Here is a 26,306-nt window from a genome sequence, read left to right on the forward strand (position 1 = left end):
GCTCACCTCTGATCCCATGCAACTTCACCTTCTGCACCAGTCTGCCATGAGGGACCTCGTCAAAGGCCTTACTGAAGTCCATGAAGACAACATCCACTGCCCGACCCTGATTCCCGACCCTCATCAATCATCTTCATCACTTCCTTGAAAAACTCGATCAAGTTAGTGAGACACGGCTCTTTTTCACAAAACCATGTTGCCTCTCGCTAATATGTCCACTTATTTCCAAGTGGCAGTAAATCTTGTCTCGAAGAATCCTCGCCAGTAATAATTCCACTACCACTGACGTAAGGCTCACCGGCTTGTAATTACCTGGATTATTCTTGCTAACCTTCTTAAACAAAGGAACAACATTGTCTATTCTCCAATCCTCTCGGACCTCCCCTGTAGCCAGTGAGGATACAAAGATTTCTCTAAGGCTTCAGCAATTTCCTCTCTTGCCTCTCTCAGTATTCTGGGGTATATCTCATCAGGCCCTGGGGACTTGTCTACCTTAATGTTTCTCAAGAACCCCCAAACCTCTTCCTTTTTGATCTCAGCATGACTCAAACAATCTACACACCCTTCCCCAGACTCATTATCCACCAAGTCCTTCTCTTTGGTGAATACTGATGCAATGTACTCATTTAATACCTCGCCCATTTCCTCTGGCTCCCTCCCCTGTCCTTGAGTGGGCCAACCCTCTTGCTCTTTATATATGTATAAAAAGCCTTGGGATTTTCCTTAATCCTGCTGGCCAATGTTCTTCTTGTGACCCCTTTTAGCCCTAGCACTAAGTGAGTCTCAATCAATTTAGGGGAAGTTACAATCTCCCACCACAACAATCCTGTTACTTTTACACCTTGCCAAATTCTGCCTACATATCCATTCCTCTATCTCCCGCTGGCAGCTGTGCAGCCTATAGTAAACCCCCAACATTGTGACTACATCCTTCCTATTCCTGAGCTCTACCCATATGGACTCGCTGTATGAGCCCTCCGAGGTGTCCTCCCACAGTACAGCTGTGATATTCTCCTTAACCAGTAGTGCAACTCCCCCACCCCTTTTACATCCCGCTCTATCCCACCTGAAACATCTGTATCCTGGAATGTTAAGCTGCCAATCCTGCTGTTTCCTTAACTGAGTCTCTGTAATAGCAACAACATCATAGTTCCAAGTACTAATCCAAGCTCCAAGTTCATCTGCCTTACCTGTTACACTTTTTGCATTAAAACAAATGCACTTCAGTCCACCAGACCCTCTTTGATTAGCAACCAAACCCTGCCTGACCTTTCTTTGAGCCTTACTGGCCCTACTCTCTGGTTTCCCTACAGTTAATTCCCCTTTGCTTTGGTTCCCACCAAATGTAATGGCTAATAGATCAGAACCATTTACTTCTAGTTCATCTAAATGCAGATCCTTTGTGTATTTAGACAAAGAATCTTTAATTTCATTTGTTTTACTTCTATTCCCTGCCTTATTTATCGATGGACAATTTTTGTTAGATTTGCTGACTCTTCCTGTCCCATTCTGCTTGTCTTTACCCACATTGCTATACTGTTCTGATGCCTTAAAATTTCTCTTTCGCTTTCTAAGTCTTCTTTCTCCCGAATCCTCCATGCCCCCTCTCTCGTACCTCCTGCCCCACCCCCATTAATTTAAAGTCCCATCCACAATCCTAGTTTTATGATTGGTCAGCCCAGTTCAAGTGCAGCCCATCTTAACAGAATGGCTGTGATCAACCCCAGGGCTTATATGGGGAATTCCTGATTCACCTCCCAATAGGACTTGTAGAACATGAGTTCCCAGATAATTGGTAATTATCTTACCAGGTGGAATTCGTATCCCGAGCTCTTTATAAAGCAGGCCCCTGACTGGGCCCATTATTGTAACGTCCTGGTTGGGACCTGTATGTGTTCACCGGGGCTTGTGGTTTTATTTTTACTTTGTGCAATAAAGTATGGTTCCTTTACAGCTGACTCCTGACTTCTTGCCCAAGAACTGATACCTGTGTCCCATGAATCGAAACTCCTTCTTCCCACTCCTTCTTATCACTTTTTGAACCAGGAGTTTAATTCTCTAATCTTCTTGACTGTATGCCAATTGTCAAGTGGCTCAGGTAATAATCCAGAGACAATTACCTTTGATGTTCTGTTTTTTAATTTAAATGATAATTCCCAAAACTCTCCTAGCAAAACATAATTCCTGGTTCTGTCTGTATTGTTGGTTACCACTTGGACCATGACAACTGGATCGTGCTCCGCTCACTTCAAGTTCCTCTCCAGTTGTCAGGAGATGTCTTTATTTAACCTTTGAATCTCCCGGTTGAGGCTGCAGAGAAAGTATCTATCCCACTACCATATTCCTTCTTCTCTCCCCACTCTTGAATGTTATCCTTTAGCATGGTGCCACAGACAATCTGCTCATCTACCTTGCAGTCTTTCTCCTCATCCACACAGATAACAAGTAGCTCGTACCAGTTCGACAAAGTCAAGGGCTGAGGCCCTCCATCACTAACTGCATGCCTGACTCGCAATCAGATCCTCCTGTCCCCGACTCGTGACTGACCCAAAAGTTCTGCCTAACCTAAGGGTGTGACTGCCTCCTGGAACAAAGTATCCAGGTAACGTTCCCCTTCCCTGATGCCCCACAATGTCCACAACTCAGATTGATATTTAATTTCAATTAATGCTTACTTTTAAAACCTGCCGGTTATTTAGACTTAGCCCCTAAGTAACAATACTCACCAGTTGCTTACTTCCTATCTACTTGTGCCTCAATTGTATCATCTGGAGTTTTGGAGAGTAAGAAGCGATTTGATTGAAACATGTAAGATCTTGCGGGGTTTTGGAAAGGATGTTTCCTCTTGTAGGAGAATCTACATCTCGGGGCCACTGTTTAGAAATAAGGGTCACCATTAAAGACAGAGATTAGATTTTTTTTCTCTCAGAGGGTAATGACTCTTTGGAACACCTTTCCTCAAAAGGCAGAGGAAGCAGAGTTTTCTGAATGTTTTCAAGGCAGAGGTAAATAGCTTCTTGATAAACAAGGAAGTGAAATGTTATCGTGGGTAGGCGGGAGGTTACAGTCAGATCAGCCATGATCTTATTGAATGGTGGAACAGGCTTGAAGGACCTACTCCTGCTCCTAATTTGCATGTTTGTATATAGACATGCCTTCTGCAGCATCCTTTACTGAACCATGGTTGATCCCCAGTTTGACAATAATGGTGGAGTGGGCGATATGGGTCCAGAGTCAATGTTGAGGATCTTCAGGGCAATTCCTTCCTCACTGTATACCACTGTGCCACAACCTCTGATGGGTTTGTCCTGCCTGTGGGATAGGACATAGTAAGAAGTTTAACAACACCAGGTTAAAGTCCAACAGGTTTATTTGGTAGCAAAAGCCACACAAGCTTTCGAGGCTCTAAGCCCCTTCTTCAGGTGAGTGGGAATTCTGTTCACAAACAGAACTTATAAAGACACAGACTCAATTTACATGAATAATGGTTGGAATGCGAATACTTACAACTAATCCAGTCTTTAAGATAGGACATACCCAGGGATGGTGATAGTGGTGTCTGGGACATGCCTGCAAGATATGATTCGATGAGTATGAATATGTCAAAGGCTGTTGTCTGTCAGACAGCTATCCCGTTTTTGGCACAAGCCCCCAGATGTTAATGAGGATGACTTTGTGGGGTCGACAGGAGTGGGTTTTCTATTGTCGTTTCCAGTGCCTAGGTCGGTGCCAGGTGATCCATCCAGTTACATTTCTTTCATAGAAGTTTGATACAACTGAGTGACTTGGCACACCATTTAAGAGTAAATCACATCACTATGAGTCTGGAGTCACATGTAAGCTGGCACCAGATCCCTAGAGGGCCTTATTGAGCCAGATGGGTTTTTATGACAATTGATTCATGATCACCATTACTGAGACCATCTTTTATTAAAAATTCCAGAATTATCAATTGAATTCAAATTTCACCAGTTCCTATGATGGGATTTGAACCCATGTTCCCACAGCATTAGCCTGTAACTCTGGATCATTAGTCCAGTGACATTACCTTTATGCCTCCCCTTCTGGTGTTAAAAGATGAGGAGATTCACATAAACAATTCCTTATTCTAAATTGTAGTTCTGCGAATAATTTAACAAAGTCCTTCCTTGTCAACATCTGAAAGATACAAGAGTTGTTATTTATATTAAGCTCATTAACCTAATGAACTGATGCAACTTACAAGGAGAGACACAACTCCATTCTATCAAACAGAAAAACATTTCTTAAAAGTCTGGTTTGAGAAATCTGCTACTAGTGCTACTTGTTCAACATCAAACATAAAAATGTCAAAACATTACCGTTTATGGCAGTGAACAGGCCCCAGTACATAATAATGTCTGAATGAACAAGAGGGCTGTGCCGGGGTCACTCAACACAGATGAGTCCATTAAGGACTTCTTCCACGCACATGCTATCTTGGAGCTCAAATCACTGGGTACTACAGGAATGGTTTGTATTCACAGATGGAGGAACTGATTTTAGTCCCATCTGTGCAGCACAGAACATTCTGCCTCCAATTGTCTTGTCTCTGTGCTGCTGCTATTGGTACCTGAATCTCAATCCTTGCACAGCAATGCCAATTGTGAATTAATAAATTCTTTGGGAGTAATTTTGACCACATAAAATGGTGGTTGGGTGGAATGGTAAAGTACAAAAATCTCAAATTCTCCTACAGCCTTCCCAAATGTCATTTTAATGGAGGTGGGACAGGAGATCGGTTAGCCACTTAAATAATATTATTATATTATGATGAGATTGAATGCCTCATATTTAACCTATTTCAGTTGCAACTCTGGCTGACAAAGTTAACTAGGCCTAGGGACATCTGTCACAGAGAGAGAAGTAAAGTCTGCTTGCTGGAAGAAGTAATTTGCTCTGTATTACTGCTTGTGGGCCAGAAGAGCAGGACTGCTTCCTCCTAGCCCACCAACTTGCCTACACCAAATCGCCCCACCCTCAGGTCCAAAGATAACCACACCCGCTGTGAACAGAGATTTGACTTTGATTTGATTTATTATTGTCACATGTATTAGTATATAATGAAAAGTATTGTTTCTTGCGCGCTATATATGTTCATAGTGAAGGAAAAGAGTGAGTACAGAATATAGTGTTGCAGTTATAGCTAGGGTGTAGAGAAAGATCAACTTAATGCAAGATAAGTCCATTCAAAAATCTGATGGCAGCAGGGAAGAAGCTGTTCTTGAGTAGGTTGGTACGTGTTCTCAGATTTTTGTATCTTTTTCCCGACGGAAGAAGATGGAAGAGAGAATACCCGGGATGCGTGGGGTCCTTAATTATGCTGGCTGTTTTTCCGAGGCAGCAGCAGGTGTAGACAGTGTCAATGGATGGGAGGCTGGTTTGCGTGATGGACTGAGCTTTGTTCACAAGCCTTTATAGTTTCTTGCAGTCTTGGACAGAGCAGGAGCCATACCAAGCTGTGATACAACCAGAAAGATGGTGCATCTGTCAAAGTTGGTGAGAGTCATAGTGGACATACCAAATTTCCTTAGTCTTTAGAGAAAGGTGCGCTTTCTTAACTATTGTGTTGGCACAGGGGGACCAGGGCAGGTTGTTAGTGATCTGGACACCTAAAACCTTGAAGCTCTCGACTCTTTCTACTTTGTCCCCATTAGTGTAGACATCAGTTGGCATCCCCAAGATTTTGACCACTCTCCAGACCATGTTGTCACTAATCCAGCTGCAGGTTCTGCATCTATAATAACTCCCGGAGTCGGCTGTAAAGGAACAGTGCTTTATTCCACAAAGTAAAGTGAAGCAAAAACTACAAGCCTGTGGTGAACACACCAGGTTCCAACTGGGACAATGGAATAATGGACCCACTCTGGGGCCTGCTTTATACAGAGCTCTGTGCACGACCTTCATCTGGTTAGTTATTTACCAGGGAGCTTGTACTCAATGAGTCCTACAGGGAGGTCAATCAATGCTGCCCCATGCAAGTCATAGAGATTATCACACCTCTTCCTCTCCAAATCCGAGGGCTCTCCCTTGCCCTTTGGGTGCTGGGGCCGTCTTCATCTTTTGGCCTGCGACCTTTTCCTTATTTCGTACTCCGCCTGCTCAGATGGGCTATGCTTTATTGGTGAGTGAGTGTCTCTTTCTGGATGACTGTCCAATTATTACTGGACGTGGATCTTCCTCAACGACGGCTGCGATTCTGCTGCTTCTGTTTCTGTTTCGGAGTCGGAAATCTCATATGATGATTTTGAGCCTCCCGTTGATTGAGTTGCGTTGTCCTTCCTCCGTTTACTTGGGATTTCAGATGACACGCTTGCTGAGTTGGCTGCTTCTGTCAACAGTTCCCGACGGTGTAGGTGGTCTACATATTTCTTTAGTATCTTGTCTCTAACCTTTACCGTATAGGACACCGACCCTGTTCTAGAAAGAATTGTTCCTGTTGTCCATGAGGTGCTGCCTCCAAAGTTTCGCACTTGGACTGTGTAACCTGGTGAAAAAACTTTAACAACTTTTAGTCCACCTTGGTCTCTTTTTTGGGCTTCTTGCTTTTCTCCAATTCTTCCATTTTGGTGTATTTGGTCCAAACAAAACTTCTCCCTTATCCCGTCCCAGTAAAGATTTGCGCCAATATCACTTTATTGTCTGATTTTCAATTGTCTATTCTTTTTAGTCCAATTTCCAATACTTTCCCAAACATTAAACAAATGAAAATAAGCGCACAATTTCTTTGTCTCATTGTTTGCAACAGTTTCCAGGAAATGACTCTTTGACGGTCAGGAGTTGGTGTGCCTACAGAAATTGGACAAGTAGGCAGTTAGAATGGCCCATAGAACATACCCCATGATCTTATCATGGGTTGCAATTTTAACTTGCTATTCTGAGTGGATGACTGCAGGACACACACAGAGACCTTCTTTAAATAGGCAGAAGAGCTCTGCCTACATAATTACAGGTCGAAAGCCATTTTAACTGGAGCCTGCGAGGGGTAGCTATTATTGCCACTCTGTCAGATAACCTGGAGCTAGGGCCAGAGAGACACAGTAATTCAACTGGATTTTATTACTTTTGGTTTTATAGTGGGCAGGATGGGGTGGAGTGCCCCTCCAGACCCCATCAAGAAATCTTAGGTATTGAACATGGGTCAGTGAAAGCACTCTTGCCTCAGAGCCAGAGTGTGGTTGAAGTCCTACTCCAAAGTCTTGAGATGAAAAAAATGTTAAGGGGTGATCCCATACAATCAGGATGACAATTGGAACGGGAAAGCTCGTCAGCGTAAACCATGTTTTGGGACTCCTGTGGCATTTCCGGCTCCCATTGCTGATCCTGTCCCCCAAAAATGAGAGCACATCCAAAGATGTGTGGGTTAGGTTGATTGGCCATGCTAAAAAAATTGCCCTTAGTGTTGTGGGATGCATAGGTTAGAGGGATTAGTGGGTAAAATATGTAGGGATATGGGAGTAGGGTCTGGGTGGGATTGTGGTCGGTGCAGACTCGATGGGCCGAATGGCCTCTTTCTGTGCTGTAGGGTTTCTAAGATTTCTAAGCAGAAAATCCCCCCAGATTTGAGAGTGCTACTGACTGAGCCATAGGAGACGCTGTTAAGAATGGATACTATTGAATGAGCAACAAAATTCTGAATGATTCATTGATGATTGCACAATGTGCTGCTGCACCATTTGTGAATCCTCAGATACTGAAGCCTTCCATGTCCATGTGCAGCAAAACATGGGGGCGATTCTTTGACCTCGCTGCGTCTGAGGTGATCTCACATGTTGATCCCAGAGAATACCGCGTGGACTTAAAAATCGGTTTTGCACCCGACGCCAGTTTGTGATTCACCTGGCCCCTGTCTAATGGCACAAACCTGATTGTGCCCAGAAAGGGGCAAGGCCGATTACAATATTTAAGGTAGTATTTAAATATGCATTACCAATTCGACTTCCTGTGCACAGAATTATCTGTCTTTCAGCATGGTGCAAGAACGGAGAAAATCACTACTGGTCTCCACAAGCGGAGACTTTGCATGATGGTCACACCGGTGGGGCTAAGGGGTCATTGAAGCCTGCAGGTTGTTGGCGGCATGGCCTGGTATTACCTATCTGGCAGTGCCCACCTGGCAGTGCCCAACTGGCAGTGTCCAACTAGCACTACGGTGCCTACTGGACATCCCGGTGGTGCTAGTTGGATACTGCCAGTGTGCCAGGGGCAGTGCCAAGAGGATGGGGCCTCAGTGGAAAGTATGACAGGGGAGCTATGCAGGGAGGGTCATGCAGTGGTGGATCATGTCAGTAGTCATGTTGAGGGGGGGCATGTCAGGGGTCAGGCAGGGGACCCATCAGGAGGATCCCAATGCTGGCAACCGTGGTGGAGAGGGGGTGGGGAACATGGCACCGACCGCGAGGGAGTTTCCCGATGTCCATGGGGGGAGGGGGGTCTCCCAGTATTGGCGGGAAACTCCCAACTCTCAAAAAAAGTGACTGTGGGAGATTTGTGGTGGCAAGCGCATATGAGAGACTCCATTATTCTCGCCATTCTGACACTTAGGGCGCGACCTTACTGGCCGTTCACACCATGCTCCCGCGGCAGTGAGGTTGGAGAATTTGGCCCCCAGCCAAGTCTCCGTTCATTGCAGCGAGATGGGAAAATCCTGCCGGTGTGAACAGCTGTAGCTTTCCAACCTTAAAAATTTTTTGGGAGAATTCCGCCCATGGACAACATTCAGCCTTGGGCTGATAAATGGCAAGTCACCTTTGTGCCATACAAATTCCAGGCAATGAGCATCTACAAGCACAAGTCCAGTGTGTGTTCCTGTACTTTCCACGTGCCTGGATGAGCGCAGCTCCAACAACACGGATTGGAGGATAGCGAATGTGGTACCGTTATTTAAGAAGGGTAGCAGGGATAACCCGGGTAATTATAGGCCAGTGAGCTTGACGTCCGTGGTAGGGAAGTTGTTGGAGAGGATTCTTAGAGACAGGATGTATGCGCATTTAGAACGGAACAATCTCATTAGTGACAGACAGCATGGTTTTGTAAGAGGGAGGTCGTGCCTTACAAATTTGGTGGAGTTTTTTGAGGAAGTGACAAAAACGGTTGACGAAGGAAGGGCCGTGGATGTCGTCTATATGGATTTCAGTAAGGCATTTGACAATGTCCCTCATGGCAGGTTGGTTAAGAAGGTTAAGGCTCATGGGATACAAGGAGAGGTGGCTAGATGGGGAGAGAACTGGCTTGGCCACAGGAGACAGAGGGTAGCAGTCGAAGGGTCTTTTTCCGGCTGGAGGTCTGTGACCAGTGGTGTTCCGCAGGGCTCTGTACTGGGACCTCTGCTATTTGTGATATATATAAATGATTTGGAAGAAGGTGTAACTGGTGTTATCACTAGTTTGCAGATGACACGAAGATGGCTGGACTTGCGGATAGCGATGAACATTGTCGGACAAGACAGCAGGATATAGATAGGCTGGAACATTGAGCGGAGAAATGGCAGATGGAATTTAATCCAGATAAATGCGAAGTGATGCATTTTGGAAGAACTAATGTAGGGGGGAGTTATACAGTAAATGGCAGAGCCATCAAGAGTATAGAAACACAGAGGGACCTAGGTGTGCAAGTCCACAAATCCTTGAAGGTGGCAGCACAGGTGGAGAAGGTGGTGAAGAAGGCATATGGTATGCTTGCCTTTATAGGACGGGGTATAGAGTATAAAAGCTGGAGTCTGATGTTGCAGCTGTATAGAACGCTGGTTAGGCCACATTTGGAGTACTGCGTCCAGTTCTGGTCGCCGCACTACCAGAAGGACGTGGAGGCTTTAGAGAGAGTGCAGAGAAGGTTTACCAGGATGTTGCCTGGTATGGAGGGTCTTAGCTATGAGGAGAGATTGGGTAAACTGGGGTTGTTTTCCCTGGAAAGACGGAGAATGAGGGGAGACCTAATAGAGGTGTACAAAATTATGAAGGGTATAGATAGGGTGAACGGTAGGAAGCTTTGTCCCAGGTCGGAGGTGACGAACACGAGGGGTCACGGGCTCAAAGTGAGAGGGGCGAGGTATAACTCAGATATCAGAGGGACGTTTTTTAAACAGAGAGTGGTGGGGGCCTGGAATGCGCTGCCAAGTAGGGTGGTGGAGGCAGACACGCTGGCATCATTTAAGACTTACCTGGATAGTCACATGAGCAGTCTGGGAATGGAGGGATACAAACGAATGGTCTAGTTGGACCAATGAGCGGCACAGGCTTGGAGGGCCGAAGGGCCTGTTTCCTGTGTTGTACTGTTCGTTGTTCTTTGTAACACGCAAGAAACTTGACACCAGACAGGACAAGCCCGCTTCATAGCATAGTCTATAGTGATTGGCCCAGACCTTGAGGTATGTCTGATCACAGGGAAGGTGGTTGTGGTTATCTTTGGATCTGACAGTCCCTTCACCATTGATGCACAGTGGCAGTAGAGCATACTATTTACAAAATGCACCTACAGCAATTCACCAAGGCTCCTTTGACAGCACCTTCCAAACATGCAATCTCCATCACCATGAGGACAATGTCAGCAGATGCATGGGACCATCACCACCTTCAAGTTCCCCTCCAAATCACATACTATCCTGATTTGGAATTATATCACTGTTCCTTCACTGTTGCTGAGTCAAAGTCCTGGGTCAATGGGACTGTGAGTTTGTCTACACCACATGGACTGACCACACCTACTCAAGGGCAATTAGGATTGGACAATAAATGCTGGTCTTGCCAATGATGTGCACATCCCGTGAAAGAATAAATAAATAATTGTTAATCGAAATTTGCCCTTAATCCAGAGTTCAGTTTTTCTGTGCATTTTGATGAATATTGAACACGCACCCCAGCACGTTCAATGGCAAATCACTCTTTGTTAACAAAAGGGTAAGCTATTCTTAGATGGGGATTTGCGATGCAAGAGTGCGTCTGGATTTATGGCAATGGGTAGCTCAGAAAAGAAAAATTCTAGCTATAACATTCCTCGAGGAAAAGGTGCAAAGGTAACAGGCCTCCACATAATCTAAATCTCATGGCTGCTGTGCTGGTTCTTTCCTCATCAGTGACAGCAAGGCAGACATTACGTGATGTAAACCCTTGAGGCAGACAGTCTGGCTAACACACTCCTTGTTCCCATAGAGCCTCCTGCTCAAGGAACTTTGCAGCAGCAGACTGTAGCACTGCTGCTAGTTTTGTTGCATAGCAACAGTGCTATTCATTCTGCTGACTACAAGAAAGAAAGAACTTCATTTATACACTGTCTTTCACAACGTAAGACATCTTAGAACTCTTTGCAGCCAATTAAATACTTTTTTGAAATGTGGGTTGTGATGTGGGAAATGTTGTGGCCAATTTGTGCACAGCGCATGATAATCAGCAGATAATTTGCCTTTTCCTTGGTGTTGGTTGAGGGATCAGCTTTGGTCACATCACTAAGGAGAACTCCACTGCTTTATTTTTACAGTAACTTCATTGCAGTGAGAATGTAAGCCTACTTGTGACACAAATAAGCAAAACATTTAAACAAAAAATTCAAATAGTGCAGTGGGATATTTGACATCCACCTGAGATGGTGAGAGAGCTCTTCCTCAGTAGTACACTGGGGATGTACATGTGACTGGATTCAGATCCAGTGTTAAAATCTTATGCCACAATGACAGTCGCTGGCACTAACTGTGGTTGTTGAAGGTCTAAGTAAATTGTATACCTGCAGAAAGCACTAACGCCTGTGGGCAAGATCCTGAAAGAGATAAATGGATCTAATTTAGAAAATGTAGAAAATATTAAAAGATGGTTGGAATCATTTTATTTCGCCAATCGTGCGCATAACCTGCAGCTAGACCCAGCTATGGAGCAAAACATGTCACTGAAATTGCAACTGTAGACTGCATGGCTTTAAATAGGTGTGGAGGACAGTCGCTGAAGTGGGTACTGATGATAGATGGCTGATGCTGATGACAGCCAAGCTTTTGACTTTGTAAAGCAGAGCACAAGATGGCCCAGATCCAAAAACCTGTTTAGTAATCCATTTTGTGATCAATAAATCATTTGGCCTTCCTTTAATGTTGCAATGACACAGCACTTTGTGGGATGTGGAGAAATCTCCATCCATTCACTTATAGTGGAAAGATCAATGAGATTTAATGGTATAAGCTGCTGGAGCCTGATGTGAAGCACAATTCAAAATCATCTGCTCAATCAGCAAACCTGTAACCCACATGGGAATTCCTGCCTGAATGCCAATTCAGCATTACTGCAGAATCTTTCCACTAGCAAATAGGTCCATTTGGATTAAAAACTCAATGCAGTCACACTGTCTCAGATGTGAATGATGTGTCATAGTCTAAGGATGATTCAGGATACAAGTTCGTCTGAGGCACCATACTAATTAGTATCTCCCACCCATGATCACTTCTCAGCCTTTTGGGCAAGATCAAGTGTGGGATCAAATGTAGGATCAGGTGTAATAACTGTTCTTGTTAGCTTGGATCTAGTATGTTTCTTTTGTGGGGACAATGAATTGGACTCAATTTGATTTTGAATTGGTTTTTGGAGCAAGCAAGGAAATGGATTAAGGGCTTGCCCTGTCCACTCTGTACCTTGGCTTTGTAACTTTGAGAAAAGAATAAGTTATTTATAATTTCCAAAAGTTATTGAGTTATCAATTTATGGGGCCGATTCTCCCATCCAACTGTGCTAATCTTTTAGTCGGGGGAGAATAATCGGTGGGGGGGTGGCTGGGGGGGTGTTGTGGCTGGGCCCGGGAATGGTCAGGGGACCAGCAATTTGGCCGGGGGGAGGGGGGGGGGGGGGGCAGAGAGCCGGCGTTGCAGGTTTGTGGGGCTGGCCAGTGATCGAGCTGGCCAGCGATCAGGAGGCCGGGAGTGCGGGGCCACTGCGCATGCAGCGATCTCAGCACTGACAGATCACCGCATGCGCAGTGGCCCCGCTCAGCACACTGATTTCAGTCTCTCCGGCGGGAATAGGCCCTGCCCCCTGAAATTTAATGATATTCACTCTGGTGGCCTCTGCAGTGCACAGAGTGTGGGAGATTCTTCTCTGAACTCCCAGTGAAAATAACCAGCGTGAATTACTCCAGTTTTCAGACGAATACGCCACTTAGAATTTTTTTGGGAGAATTCTGCCCTATATAACTGGAGCAAGCAGCAAGCTAGAATTGGCTGCAACAGCATTTAGCCACAGAATGAAAGATTCCACAGCACATAAATAAACAAGCCATTTGGCTCAACTGGTCTATGCTTCTCATGAGCCCCTTCTCACATTACTTCATCTCACCTTATCAGTACATTCTTCTAATCCTTTCACCTTCATGTGTTTATCCAGCTTCCTTGTAAATGTACCTATGCTATTTGTCTCAACCACTCCTTGTACTACTAGTTTCTTCATTTTGACCACACTCTGGTCAAGAACTTTCTCTTGAATTTCCCCTGGATTGATCGGTAACTATCTTAGATTTATGGCCATTGTACAACTAGAGCACATTGTTATGTGCTCTAGTTATAAATTACTTTTGAAGCATAGTGACTGTTATATGTAACATGGTAGTTAATTTGACACTGCAAGGTCCCACACAGAAATACTGACCAAATAATCTATTTTAGTGATATTTGTTGAGGAATGATTGGGCCAGGACTCCAGGGAGAACTCACTTGCTCCTCTTGCATGCATCAAAGAGAACATTTGAGCCTTGGTTAAACAGCTCACATGAAAGATGGCACCACACATATGCAATACTAATTATGTCAGTCTAGGTTAGGTGCTCAAGTCTCTAGAGTGGGACTTGAACTCATAGCATTTTGACTCAGAGGCAATAGAGTTACCAACTGAGCCACAATTAACATCAACTATTTGGGCATTACCCAGACATGTCTATGTTTCGCCACATTTAATTTTGGTAAGGGAATATACAACTATTGTTTTGACCTAACAGCTTCAAAATAATCTGGAGTAAAGACCCTAATGTCCCTCTTTCACAAGATTAAAGCTTTGCCTTTGTTGCCTCATACGCCAACAAAAGGATGTTTCAGGCCCTAGGTTTAATATTGGCTGGACTAACTAATTTTAACTGAGCTGGTGGCAAGAGTGCTGTAGGTGTCCTTGGGTTAGGGAGCAAAACATTGGTTAAGGTTCTTGCTACAAATTGCTACAAATGAGCCCTTCTGAAGAGGACACCAGCCCAGACATTGGGCACAATCAGGATCAAGCCTGGTGGCGTTGACATCTACGGTTCAGTAAGTTGTCTCAGATCACACTTGAGAATTTGTATTTTGAAAAGGTATTAAAGAGCTGTGAGTACCAATGGAATGGTATCCAAACTGTGCCTCTTTTTGAGAAGGAATGAAGGAAGTTTGATGGAGAAAGGGGCAAGGAAAAATTTCCAATTGAATGCCATTTACTGATTGGTGTAAAGGACTATAGGAACAGAATTATTGGCCTTGATATTTAAGGGGAGAGGGGAGTGTCACAAACTGTGTGGATGTTATCTGTGAGGGCATCTCAACTTGAAACACCGATTCATGATGGTGCACAGTTTTGTTTTTGGAATGGTTTGTGGAATCACAGGAAAACTCCAGTGAGAAGAACCAGCCGAGTCATTGTGTAACAATTACAAAAGACTATTTCTCAAACTAAAGAAAAGACAAATACACATGTGTAGGACTATAATACGAGAATTAAATATATGAGTTACTAAACACAAAAAAACAGTTTATATAGAAATTACCCTTTGTTCCACAATATAGATCTGCAATCCCTGAACTATTTAATATTTTCCAGTTCCCAAACAACATCCAAATTAAATAAGTCAGTAAGTCAAATCCATCTTACAGTTACTGCACAATGGAAGACGGATGATCAACATTTTGTCCTAGTCCAGCGAAGCTATTTTAAATGCTTTGTGAATGATTCTGCACTACCTTGACTCTAAGACTTCTTAGATATTAAAATGCTCCCTCGACAATGAGATGCTAAACTGGCTACTAGCCTCTTCGATGTTACAATGCCTGCCGGCTATCATAGAAATCATAGAAACCCTACAGTGCAGAAGGAGGCCATTCGGCCCATCGAGTCTGCACCGACCACAATCCCACCCAGGCCCTACCCCCACATATTTTACCCGCTAATCCCTCTAACCTACGCATCCCAGGACTCTAAGGGGCAATTTTTTTTTAACCTGGCCAATCAACCTAACCCGCACATCTTTGGACTGTGGGAGGAAACCGGAGCACCCGGAGGAAACCCACGCAGACACGAGGAGAATGTGCAAACTCCACACAGACAGTGACCCGAGCCGGGAATCGAACCCGGGACCCTGGAGCTGTGAAGCAGCAGTGCTAACCACTGTGCTACCGTGCCGCTATGAGATGTTAAACTGGCTTGCCTGCTTCTGCAGGTGCTGGCAATTATGCCGTGGTTCCACTTTGATTCACCCTTCTGTGTATTTGGGCTGTCTGCATCTCTCACGTTCCGTGACTCTCAAAATTTGCATCTGTATACCTCCACTGATCTCTCAGTCATCGAGGTAAGCTGTTTCCTAATGCTAGGGCTATTTACACCTGTTTCTGTCTGGATGCCTGCTATTCTCATTATTTGGAAAAGTTGCATCTCATCATCCCCTTTAATGCTGGATACTGCTGTCACCAGGCAGGTTTTTACCTGTTGCTGGGCAGTACACATCCTATCATTCCTTGTTAAATTCTTGTTCCTGCTGTTTCTAGGCAGATCCATGGTAGCAAGGTTTGGGGAGGCTGAAGAATGTTATGAGACCGGGCACTTAGAGGAGATGACACATTTAATGGCAGAAATTCACGAACACTTTGCCTCCACATTGTGCCGACTTGAAGGTCAAATTGACAGGTTACCTGGCTGCTGGGTCAGAAAATGGTGGCAGAAGACCATATTGGGGAGCCATAGGGACAGTCATTGGCTATTGGGAGTGTGAATAGTTTCAAGAGAAGCCATTGAGGCCTCTTGGTAGGGTGGGAAGAGGGGGAGGGTTCAGTCACAATCGGGAACACTGGAGAGAAATATGACCAAAGGCTTCAGTGAAGAGCTGGGTGAGGGCAGCACTTACTGCAAAATTGGCCCACAAAGAGTACTGTTAAAGACAGTTGTCGGATGCTCTTGCCTCCATTTCATTGCTGGATTTCCCAAGCCCTGGGAAAACCACATGCAAAAATTGAACTATGTGAACTCAAATTAAAATTTGTTAATGAAGTGTTTGCTTCTTCACTGCAGGACACTCAACAGCCATTTTTAAAAAAATTATTCATGGGATATGGGCTAGCCTGGCTAGGTCAACCCATCCCTAATTGGCCTTGAGAAGGTGATGGTGTGCTGCCTTCTTAAACCGCTGTAGTTCAGGGTGGCGTAGCTACACCCACAGTGCTGTTAGGGAGAGAGTTCCAGGGTTTTGACCCAGAAAAGGAATGGAGATATATTTCCAAGTCAAGATGGTGAGTGGCTTGGAGGGGAACTTCCAGGTGGTGGTGTTCCCATTCATCTGCGGCCCTGGTCCAATCTAGATGATGGTGGTCATGGGTTTGGAGGTGCTATCAATACAGCCTTGGTGAGTTACCGCAGTGCATCTGGTAGATGGTACACACTGCTGCTACTGTGCATCAGTGGTGGAGGGAGTCAATGTTTCTGGACAGGGGATGGCATGGTGGCACAGTGATTAGCAATGCTGCCTCACAGTTCCAGGGACCTTGGTTCCATTCCCAGCTTGGGCCACTGTCTGTGCGGAGGCTGCAAGTTCTCCCCATGTCTGTGTGGGTTTCCTCTGTGTGCTCTGGTTTCCTCCCACAGTCTGAAAGACGTGTTGCTTAGGTGCATTGGCCATGCTAAATTCTCCTCAGCGTACTTGAACAGGCGCTGGATTGTGCTGCCGATTAGGGAATTTTCACAGTGACTTCATTGTAGTGTTAATGTGAACCTATTTGTGACACTAATAACTAAACTTTAAGCTTTAAAACTTTAACTTTATGGGTGCCAATCAAGCAGGCTGTTTTGTCCTGGATGATGTCAAACTTCTTGAGTATTATTGGAACTGCACTCTTCCAAGCAATTGAGGAGTATCCCAACACACACTTGACTTGTGGCTTGTAGATGGTGGACAGGCTTTGGGGAGTCAGGAGGTGAGTTACTTGCTGCAGGATTCCCAGCATCTGACATGCTCTTTTAGTCACAGTGTTTATATGGCTAGTCTAATTCATTTTCTGGTCCATTGTAACCTCCAGGATGTTGATGGTACGTGAATCAGCGATGTTAATGCAACTGAATGTCAAGGGGCGATCTCTCTTGTTGGAGATGGTCATTGCCTGGCACTTGTGTGGCGTGAATGTTACGCCACACAAGTGCCAATTGTCTGTCAATCCAAGCCTGGATATTATCCAGGTAGGTCTTGCTGCGTTTGGACATGGACTGCTTCAGCATCCAAGAAGTCGTGAACGGTGCTGAACATTGTGTAATCATCAGCGAACATCTCCACTTCTGACCTTATGGTGGAGGGAAGGTGAATGATGAAGCAGCTGAAGATGGTTGGGCCTAGGACACTACCTTGATGTCCTGAAGCTGAGATAACTAACGTCCAACAACCATAACCATCTTCCTTTGTGCTGGGTATGACTCGAACCAGTAGACAGTTTTCCCCCTGATTCCCATTGACTCCAGCTTTGCTTGGGCCCCTTGATACCACACTCAGTTAGATGTGGCCTTGATGTTAAGGACAGTCACTCTCATCATATCTCCTGTGTTCAGCTCTTTTGTCGTTTGAACCAAGACTGTAATGAGGTCATGAGAACCCAGGAGCCCAAGTCAGGATCAGAAACTGAGCATTAGTGAGCAGGTTATTCCTAAGTAAGTGCCTCTTGATAGCACTGTTAATGACCCCTTCCATCACTACTGATGATCGAGAATAGACTGATGGGCAGTAATTGGCTGTGTTGGATTTGTTGTGCTTTTTTTGTGCAGGACATACCCGGCCAGTGTTGTAGCTGAACTGGAACAGCATGGTTATCATCGAGTATCATGGAAACATAGAATCATGCAATGCAGAAGGAGGCCGTTCGGCCCATTGAGTCTGCACCAATCACAATCCCACCCAGACCCTATCCCCACAACCCCATACATCTACCCTAGCTAGTTCCCCTGACACTAAGGGGCAATTTAGCATGGTCAATCCACCTAACCCGCAGATCTTTGGACTGTGTGACGAAACCGGAACACCCGGAGGAAAACTACGCAGACACGGGGGGAACGTGTAAACTCCACACAGACAGTCACCCAAGCTGGGAATTGGACCCGGGTCTCTGGCGCTGTGAGGCAGCAGTGCTAACCACTGTGACACCATGCTGCTCCAGTTAGGGACCCGGTTAGAGATGCAGCAAGTTCTGGAGTATCACATCTTCAACACTACTGCTGGAATATTGTCAGGGCCCATAGCCTTTGGAGTATCCAATGCTTTCAGCTGTTTCTTGATATCACGTGAAGTGAATTGAATTGGTTGAAGACTGACATCTGTGATACTGGGGACCAGAGGAGGCTGAGATGGATCAACCGCTCAACACTCAAACACACTGTGATAAAAGTGACACAAGGGGCCCTATTTTACCATTTTGATTCTAAGTGCTGGGTGGACTTGAAACTGGGAGTGTTTCAGATCTGACTTTTAGACCTGTTCTCAGGCTCCCCCATATGCTCTCTGCCTGCAAAAATATCAGCGAGTCCGAATCGCGCTGCACAAGCCTGTGGGTGGGGCTTAACGAACCTGAAATCCTGCAGCTCCGATCAGTGCCTCCAACTGCGCATGCGCAGAAAAAAATGATAGAATGCTGCTCCCCTGCCACATCGCTCCCACGCCGGATAATGTCTCCCCCTGGCCCCCTCAGACATTACTCCACTCCCATAACATTACTGACCCCCTTATCCCCCCACTCCCTTGCCACCCAGACCCCTTCCCCCCACCGATCTCAGGCAGAGTAGCAGCGGACCCCATTTTCCCTCCACAGATCTCAGGCAGAGTGGCAGTGGGCGCCCCTCCCCCCCACTGATCTCAGGATGAGTGACAGCAGACCCCCCTTCCGCTCCACTGATCTCAGGCAGAGTGGCAGCAGACTCCCCTTCCCCTTCATTGATCTCAGGCAGAGTGGCAGCAGACTCCCCTTCCCCTCCATTGATCTCAGGCAGAGTGGCAGCGGGTCCCCCTTCCCTTCCACTGATCTCAGGCAGAGTGGCAGCGGACCCCCCTTCCCCTCCATTGATCTCAGGCAGAGTGGCAGCCGACCCCCCTTCCCATTGGACACTAGGCACCTATCTCCTCACTAACTGGAGCACCCGAATCGGGCTTCTATGGACCATGTCTGTTTCGCGCCGATTCTGGATGGGTGAACGCTGTGGTAAAGGGGAAAGTGCTGGTAAAGTTGGGTGTGCAGCCCATTAAGCCAATTTAAAGGCATTAAATGCATTTACGTGGCCATTGCGCCCGTTTCGGGCGTGGTTCCGATTGTGGCCATTTTCAGGCCTTGGTAAAGGGGGAACCGGCATGGAGGTGGGTGCGGATCGCGCTACTCACCTCACGCCTGACTTTACCAAGTTTTCGTGCCCGAAAACGGGCACAACTTGATGGTAAAATCGGGCCCAAGGTGTATAAGGCTGGTTGGGGTTGGATTCCCCACTTATACATTCTCCACCCCGTTGACCATCTCCCATCTGCGTGGGTTTAAGTATCAAATAGAATCATACCGCATAGAATGAGACCCTGCAGCCCATCATGCTTGCTCCAGCTTCTTGAAAGAGCTGTCTAATTGGTCTTATTCTCCCACTCTTTCCCTATAGCCTAAACTGTTTTCCTTTTCAAGTATAAAGCTAATTCTGCTTTGTAAGTTACTGTTTAATCTGCTTCCATCATCTTTTCAGATAGTTCATGCCAGATCATAGCATCTTGATGCATAGAAAAAATCCTTCTCATCTCCCCTCTGGTTCTTTTGCAAATTATTTTAAATCTGTATCCTGTGGTTGACAACCCCCCTGCCAGTTTCTCCCCATGTACTTTATCAAAGTCTGTTATAATTTTGAATCCCTTTATTAATTCTCCCCTTTGCCTTCACTGCTCAAAGGAGAACAACTCCGATAACAGATTACATTTTACAATGTCTCATTTATTCATTTTCATGAGTGGGCAGCACCTTTCCAGCAGCTGCCTTTTCTGTTATGTGAGGGTCAGGGAGTGTTTTTTCCATCAGGTCTGCCTGGGCACACATGTTTAGGGGAAAACCATGTATCCACTGGAGGCAGCAAGCCAGCTGCAACACACTGAACGTGTTCAGAGTTTAGACATGTGGAATGAATTCGAGAGACTGATTTAGTGTCTCAAACAGACCATATCTAAGGCTGAGTCTAAACTCCACTGCACTTGTAGTGGGCCAGGTAAACAGCAGCTGGATTTTAACCATGAATTATTTTGACTAAGTGCAGCTGTTAGATATTTCACAATCTGAATGAATTGCTTGCATATCCATTCGAACAATTCAAGCAGAAATTCATACTTGATACTTCTTGGGTTCATTTCCAGGTATACATTTTAATTGTGAATGGCAATTAGCTCTGCCATTGTTCCCATGCCAACAAACCTGGAGACCTCAAATCAGTGTTTAAATCTTCAGGGATTTAATCAACAAAACAACCAAAATCCAGTGTAGCTCCTGGATATTTGTAAACTCCTCCTAATCAGGAATAGACTCTTGTCTATAATATTGCGGTCAGGATCAATTTTGACTTCCCTTCACGATTGACAAATACCTCAAGTACCCCATTGACAGTAAAAGATTGTTTGTTGATTGGCTCTGATTTGGCACAATGCCTGTCCGTCTTCCAGGATTGGAGAAAGGGAACTTTCATCAGTTACATGGGGTAGATATGTCTTCTACTTCCATCTCAAATTCAGTTCTCTAGTAACCGATTTCATCCCTCTTCCCTGAATTCTCAGTCTGAACCAGATCATTTATAACCTTAACATCCTATCTGACTTCAAGATTAGCTCCCAACCCCATACCCACCGCATGATCAAGACCATCTCCTTCCACCTCCTTAACATTGCGTTTGCTTCAGATCTTCTGTTGCTAAACAGAATTAACATTCAAATCAATGACCTCTCGTCAGGGTTTTTGTGGAAGATCATCGATCAGTATCGCTAACTCAGTTTTTCCCTTCACAGCTGCTGCCTAACCTGCTGAGTATTTTCAACAATTACTGGCCACAATTCACCCGAATTGGGATCAGGTGCCCATGTCAGTAGGAAATTCAGGTTTCCTGCTGGCGTTAGCAGCATCTATCAGATGGGATTCTCCCAGTTGATAGATGCTAATTTATTGATAGCAGACAACCTGCTGGCCAGCCCTGCTGTTCCGAGATTGGGCTGCCATTTTTAAGTTGGGACCTAAAATCGACACTTGTTTACCAGCCCCATCCTCTCAAAAAAATGAAATGGTGCCCCCTCCCCACTGCCCAGGGGAGCACCACCAATCCCTCAACAAAGGGGAGCATCCTCCCCCTCACCCACAGATAACGGGTAACAAGCTCCCCTACGCACACCACACAGGCCTGAGGGTACCCCTCTGCTTCTGCCAGGCTGAAGAGGAAGGGTCCTTCAAGGATCCTGGGGGTTGGGTGGGCTTGGACTGGGGGCAAGGGATTGACCTCGCCACTCTCTGCTGGGATGGGGTTGTCATGGCAGCCTTGTGTTTATTTTGACTTCCCTTCACGATTGACAAATACCTCAAGTACCCCATTGATCCTGACCGCAATATTATAGACAAGAGTCTATTCCTGATTGACAGTCTATGGTTTCACTTCCTATTGCAACCAGGAGGGGGGAGGGAGCCTGATTGGAGGGTCTTCAGAGGAAGGGGGCCTGAGTGGGAGATCTGAGGGGAGAGACAGCTGAGTGCGGGTTTGGGTTGGATAAACCTCATGTCTGCTTGGTGTGGGAGAGAGGATCCCTTTCATTGCTGAGGGGTTGGTGGTGCTTCCTCAACCCTCGGGTTCAACACATCAGGTCCTCGCTTGTGAGGACGTGTACCAAAGGCCACCCAGTGCAGATCCCGCTGAGAATGCTGGTGAATAGCGAGGGGCCATTTGACCTGGGCTGCAAATCGGCTAATTGTATTTAAATGTGTGTATTTGAATATTAATAGGCTTCCCACCCGCTCTGGCCGTGTGGTGAACCATCGTTGGTTCCCACTAGATAGTACTGAGCCAGGGTCTGGCCAGTACTACAAGTACGTATATATGTTGCTGTTGGGGTTAGGGATGGGTTGTTCTACTTGTTGCTGTTGGGGTTAGGGTTGGGCTGTTACACCTTGTATTATAGTTATTGTGGTACATCCCAGTCGGGCTCCGCCTCCTGGGAGAGGTATAAAGGTCTCTGCTCTGTCTGGGACCCCTCAGTCTGGGATCGTGTATATAATTAGTAGCTGCATTGTTACAGCAAATAAAAGCCTTTATTTCCTGAGCTTCTCAAGCCTCGTGTGTGATAACGCGCATCAATTTTATTTGCTGTAAATAAACTCTCGTCGGAAAAAAAACGATATAGAGAGAGTATGGAGCAGATACTGAAGCCTGAACGCCTTACACTAGATCCACGTGTGGCGGGCGCCTCTAACACCTTCGACCACTGGTTGAAATGTTTTGACGACTACCTGGCAGCCTCCGCAGCGGTCACCACAGATGATGACAGACTCCGGGTCCTCCATGCGAGGGTAAGCGACACCGTCTACCTCGCGATCCGTGCGGCCACCGACTACACAAAGGCCCTCGAGCTTCTTAAGAAGCGTTATATTAAACCGCCCAACGAAATACACGCTCGTTACCTCTTAGCCACTCGACGACGGCAGTCCGGCGAAACGATGGAGGAATACGCGAACGAGCTCCTACAGCTAGCCAGGGGCTGTAACTGCAAAGCAGTGTCGGCAGAGCAGAATATGAACGACCTCGCTCGAGATGCGTTTGTGGTGGGAGTCGGATCATCTTACATCCGACTCAAACTACTGGAGAAAGGTAATCTTGACCTCACCCAGGCAATAGAACTAGCGGAGATGCTGGAGATGGCCTCCAAAAGCCTAGTATTGTATCCTGAAGACCACGTGGAGACAACGTGGCAGGAGCAGTCACCAATCCCTCCTCGTCCCTCGGGTTCGAAATGCTGCGTGATGGCGTGCTCACACTCGGGCCAGACGACGGCAGCAGCTCCGGGTGGCCCGCGGTGTTACTTCTGTGGGGGAGCGAAGCATACTCGGCAACGGTGTCCCGCTAAAGCTGTGTTGTGCTCCGCCTGCGGTAAGAAGGGGCACTATTCGAAAGTGTGCCGATCTAAATCTGCTTCTCGGAACAGCAGTGCGGCCTGCGATTCCTCAGAGCCCGGTTCTTCGTCGTCGGCATCGTCGAGGGTTTCGTCCACGTGCGAGGCCAGGACGACGCCATTACGGTTGACGGAGTCGGAGATGTGTGACCACCGGGGGTCGCTGAGTTTGGTGCCATCACCGACGTGCGACCTATGGGAGCGGCCATGTTGGTCGGCACCGACCGCGAACGACCAGCAGGGGTCATCCTCGTCAATCTCAGCTGCCTGCAGTAGCGCTCATGAACCAACGGTGGCGTCGATCATCCTGGACCAGGCCAAGCCTCATAGACTTGACAAGTCTATGATGGACATTCAGGTAAACGACCACTTGATTTATTGTCTGTTTGACAGCGGGAGCACTGAGAGTTTTATCCACCCAGACGCTGTGAAGCGGTGTGGACTCCGGATTCAACCTGTCAAACAGACAATTTCTATGGCATCAAGGTCCCGGTCTGTCACCGTGCTAGGGAGTTGCGTGGTAACTTTAACGGTGCAAGGCACAGTTTACGAGCGTTTCAAGCTCCTGGTGTTGCCGCACCTTTGCGCGCCAATACTTCTCGGACTAAACTTCATGGTCCACTTGAGGAGTGTAACCCTACAGTACGGTGGGCCACTCCCTTCGCTTTCAGTGGGAGAACAGCAGCCTCCAAATTGCCCAACGCGCCCCGCCTGTAGCCTCTCGATGCTGAAGATTACCACACCCTCCCTGTTCCAGAATCTTGTGCCAGGCTGCAAGCCCATTGCGACTAAGAGTAGGCGTTACAGCGCTGAGGATCGGATCTTCATTCGATCTGAAGTTCAGCGGCTCCTCAAGGAAAGGATCATACAACCTAGCGCTAGTCCGTGGAGAGCGCAGGTCGTGGTGGTCAAGAGTGGGAACAAACCCCGGATGGTCATTGACTATAGTCAGACCATTAATAGATACACGCAGCTGGATGCGTATCCCCTCCCGCGCATATCTGACATGGTCAATCAGATTGCGCAGTACCGGGTGTTCTCCACCATAGACCTCAAGTCTGCCTACCACCAACTCCCCATTCGCCCAGAGGACCGACAATACACGGCTTTTGAGGCGGATGGTCGCTTGTATCACTTTCTCAGGGTTCCCTTTGGTGTCACCAATGGGGTCTCGGTCTTCCAGCGTGCTATGGACCGAATGGTGGACCAGAACGGGCTGCGGGCTACCTTCCCGTACCTGGATAACGTCACCATCTGCGGCCATGACCAGCAGGACCATGACACAAATCTCCTGAATTTCCTACGCACTGCATCTCGCCTGAACCTGACCTACAACAGGGAGAAGTGTGTGTTTCGTACGCGCCGTTTAGCCATCCTCGGATACGTGGTGGAAAACGGGGTCATTGGCCCTGATCCAGACCGTATGCGTCCCCTCTTTGAACTTCCCCTGCCCACTAGTGCAAAAGCACTGAGAAGATGCTTAGGCTTCTTCTCTTATTATGCACAGTGGGTTCCCAATTACGCGGACAAAGCCCGTCCGCTCATCAAGTCCACTTCTTTTCCCCTAACACCAGAGGCCCGATTGGCCTTTGATAAACTAAAAGCCGACATCGCGAAAGCTACGATGCACGTTGTTGATGAGTCCATCCCCTTTCAGGTGGAGAGCGATGCATCTGATTTCGCCCTGGCCGCCACACTTAACCAGGAGGGCAGGCCCGTCGCCTTTTTTTCCCGCACCCTCCAAAGCCCCGAAATTCGGCATTCAGCGGTGGAAAAGGAGGCCCAGGCCATTGTGGAGGCCGTCAGGCACTGGCGCCATTACTTGGCGGGAAAACGGTTCACCCTGATCACGGACCAGCGGTCCGTGGCGTTCATGTTTAATAACACGCTGAGGGGCAAGATCAAGAACGACAAGATCTTGCGGTGGAGAATTGAACTCTCCACCTATAACTATGACATCATGTATCGTCCAGGGAAACTCAATGAGCCCTCGGATGCCCTCTCGCGTGGAACATGCGCCAGTATACAGGAGGACCGTTTGCAGGCTCTCCATAATGACCTATGCCATCCTGGGGTCACTCGGCTCTACCACTTTATAAAAGCCCGCAATCTGCCCTACTCGGTGGAGGATGTCAGGTCCATAACAAGAAGCTGTCGGGTATGCGCGGAATGCAAACCGCACTTTTACCGACCTGACTGGGCACAATTAGTCAAGGCCACTCGTCCCTTCGAAAGACTGAGTGTCGATTTTAAGGGCCCCCTTCCCTCAACAGATCGGAATGTGTACTTCCTCAACATCATTGATGAGTACTCGAGATTCCCTTTTGTTATTCCCTGCTCTGATACATCCGCTGCCACGGTGATCAAGGCATTCCGTGATCTTTTTACCCTGTTCGGGTACCCCAGCTACATTCACAGCGACAGGGGCTCGTCGTTCATGAGCGATGACCTGAGGCAATATCTGCTCTCATACGGGATTGCCTCTAGTAGAACCACGAGCTACAACCCTAGGGGTAACGGACAGGTGGAACGTGAGAATGCTACAGTCTGGAAGGCTGTCTTACTGGCGTTGAAGTCAAAAAGCCTTCCAGTCTCCCGTTGGCAAGAGGTACTCCCTGATGCGCTCCATTCCATACGCTCACTCCTGTGTACGGCAACCAACGCTACTCCCCATGAGAGGCTGTTTTCATTCCCTCGGAAGTCTTCCTCTGGGACCTCATTACCGTCTTGGTTGACGTACTCAGGACCTGTCCTCCTGCGGCGACACGTAAGGGCCCGCAAGTCCGACCTGTTGGTCGAACAGGTCCATCTCCTCCACGCCAACCCTCAGTATGCCTATGTGGCATACCCTGACGGGCGAGAGGACACGGTCTCGATCCGAGACCTGGCGCCAGCAGGGGACATAG

The 26,306-nt window shown here is 46.9% G+C and overlaps 1 protein-coding gene and 1 pseudogene across 1 annotated transcript in view; one reads left to right on the forward strand and one right to left on the reverse strand.

The window, feature by feature from the left end:
* Positions 1 to 26,306, reverse strand: part of LOC144502584 (tubulin beta chain-like) — a 172,624-nt gene that overhangs the window by 58,654 nt on the left and 87,664 nt on the right. The gene's annotated exons all lie outside the window — the stretch shown is intronic.
* LOC144503192 (U2 spliceosomal RNA) lies at positions 12,434 to 12,665 on the forward strand (annotated as a pseudogene).

This window comes from Mustelus asterias, chromosome 13 (assembly GCF_964213995.1).
Source record: "Mustelus asterias chromosome 13, sMusAst1.hap1.1, whole genome shotgun sequence".
Taxonomy (NCBI): Eukaryota; Metazoa; Chordata; class Chondrichthyes; order Carcharhiniformes; family Triakidae; genus Mustelus; species Mustelus asterias.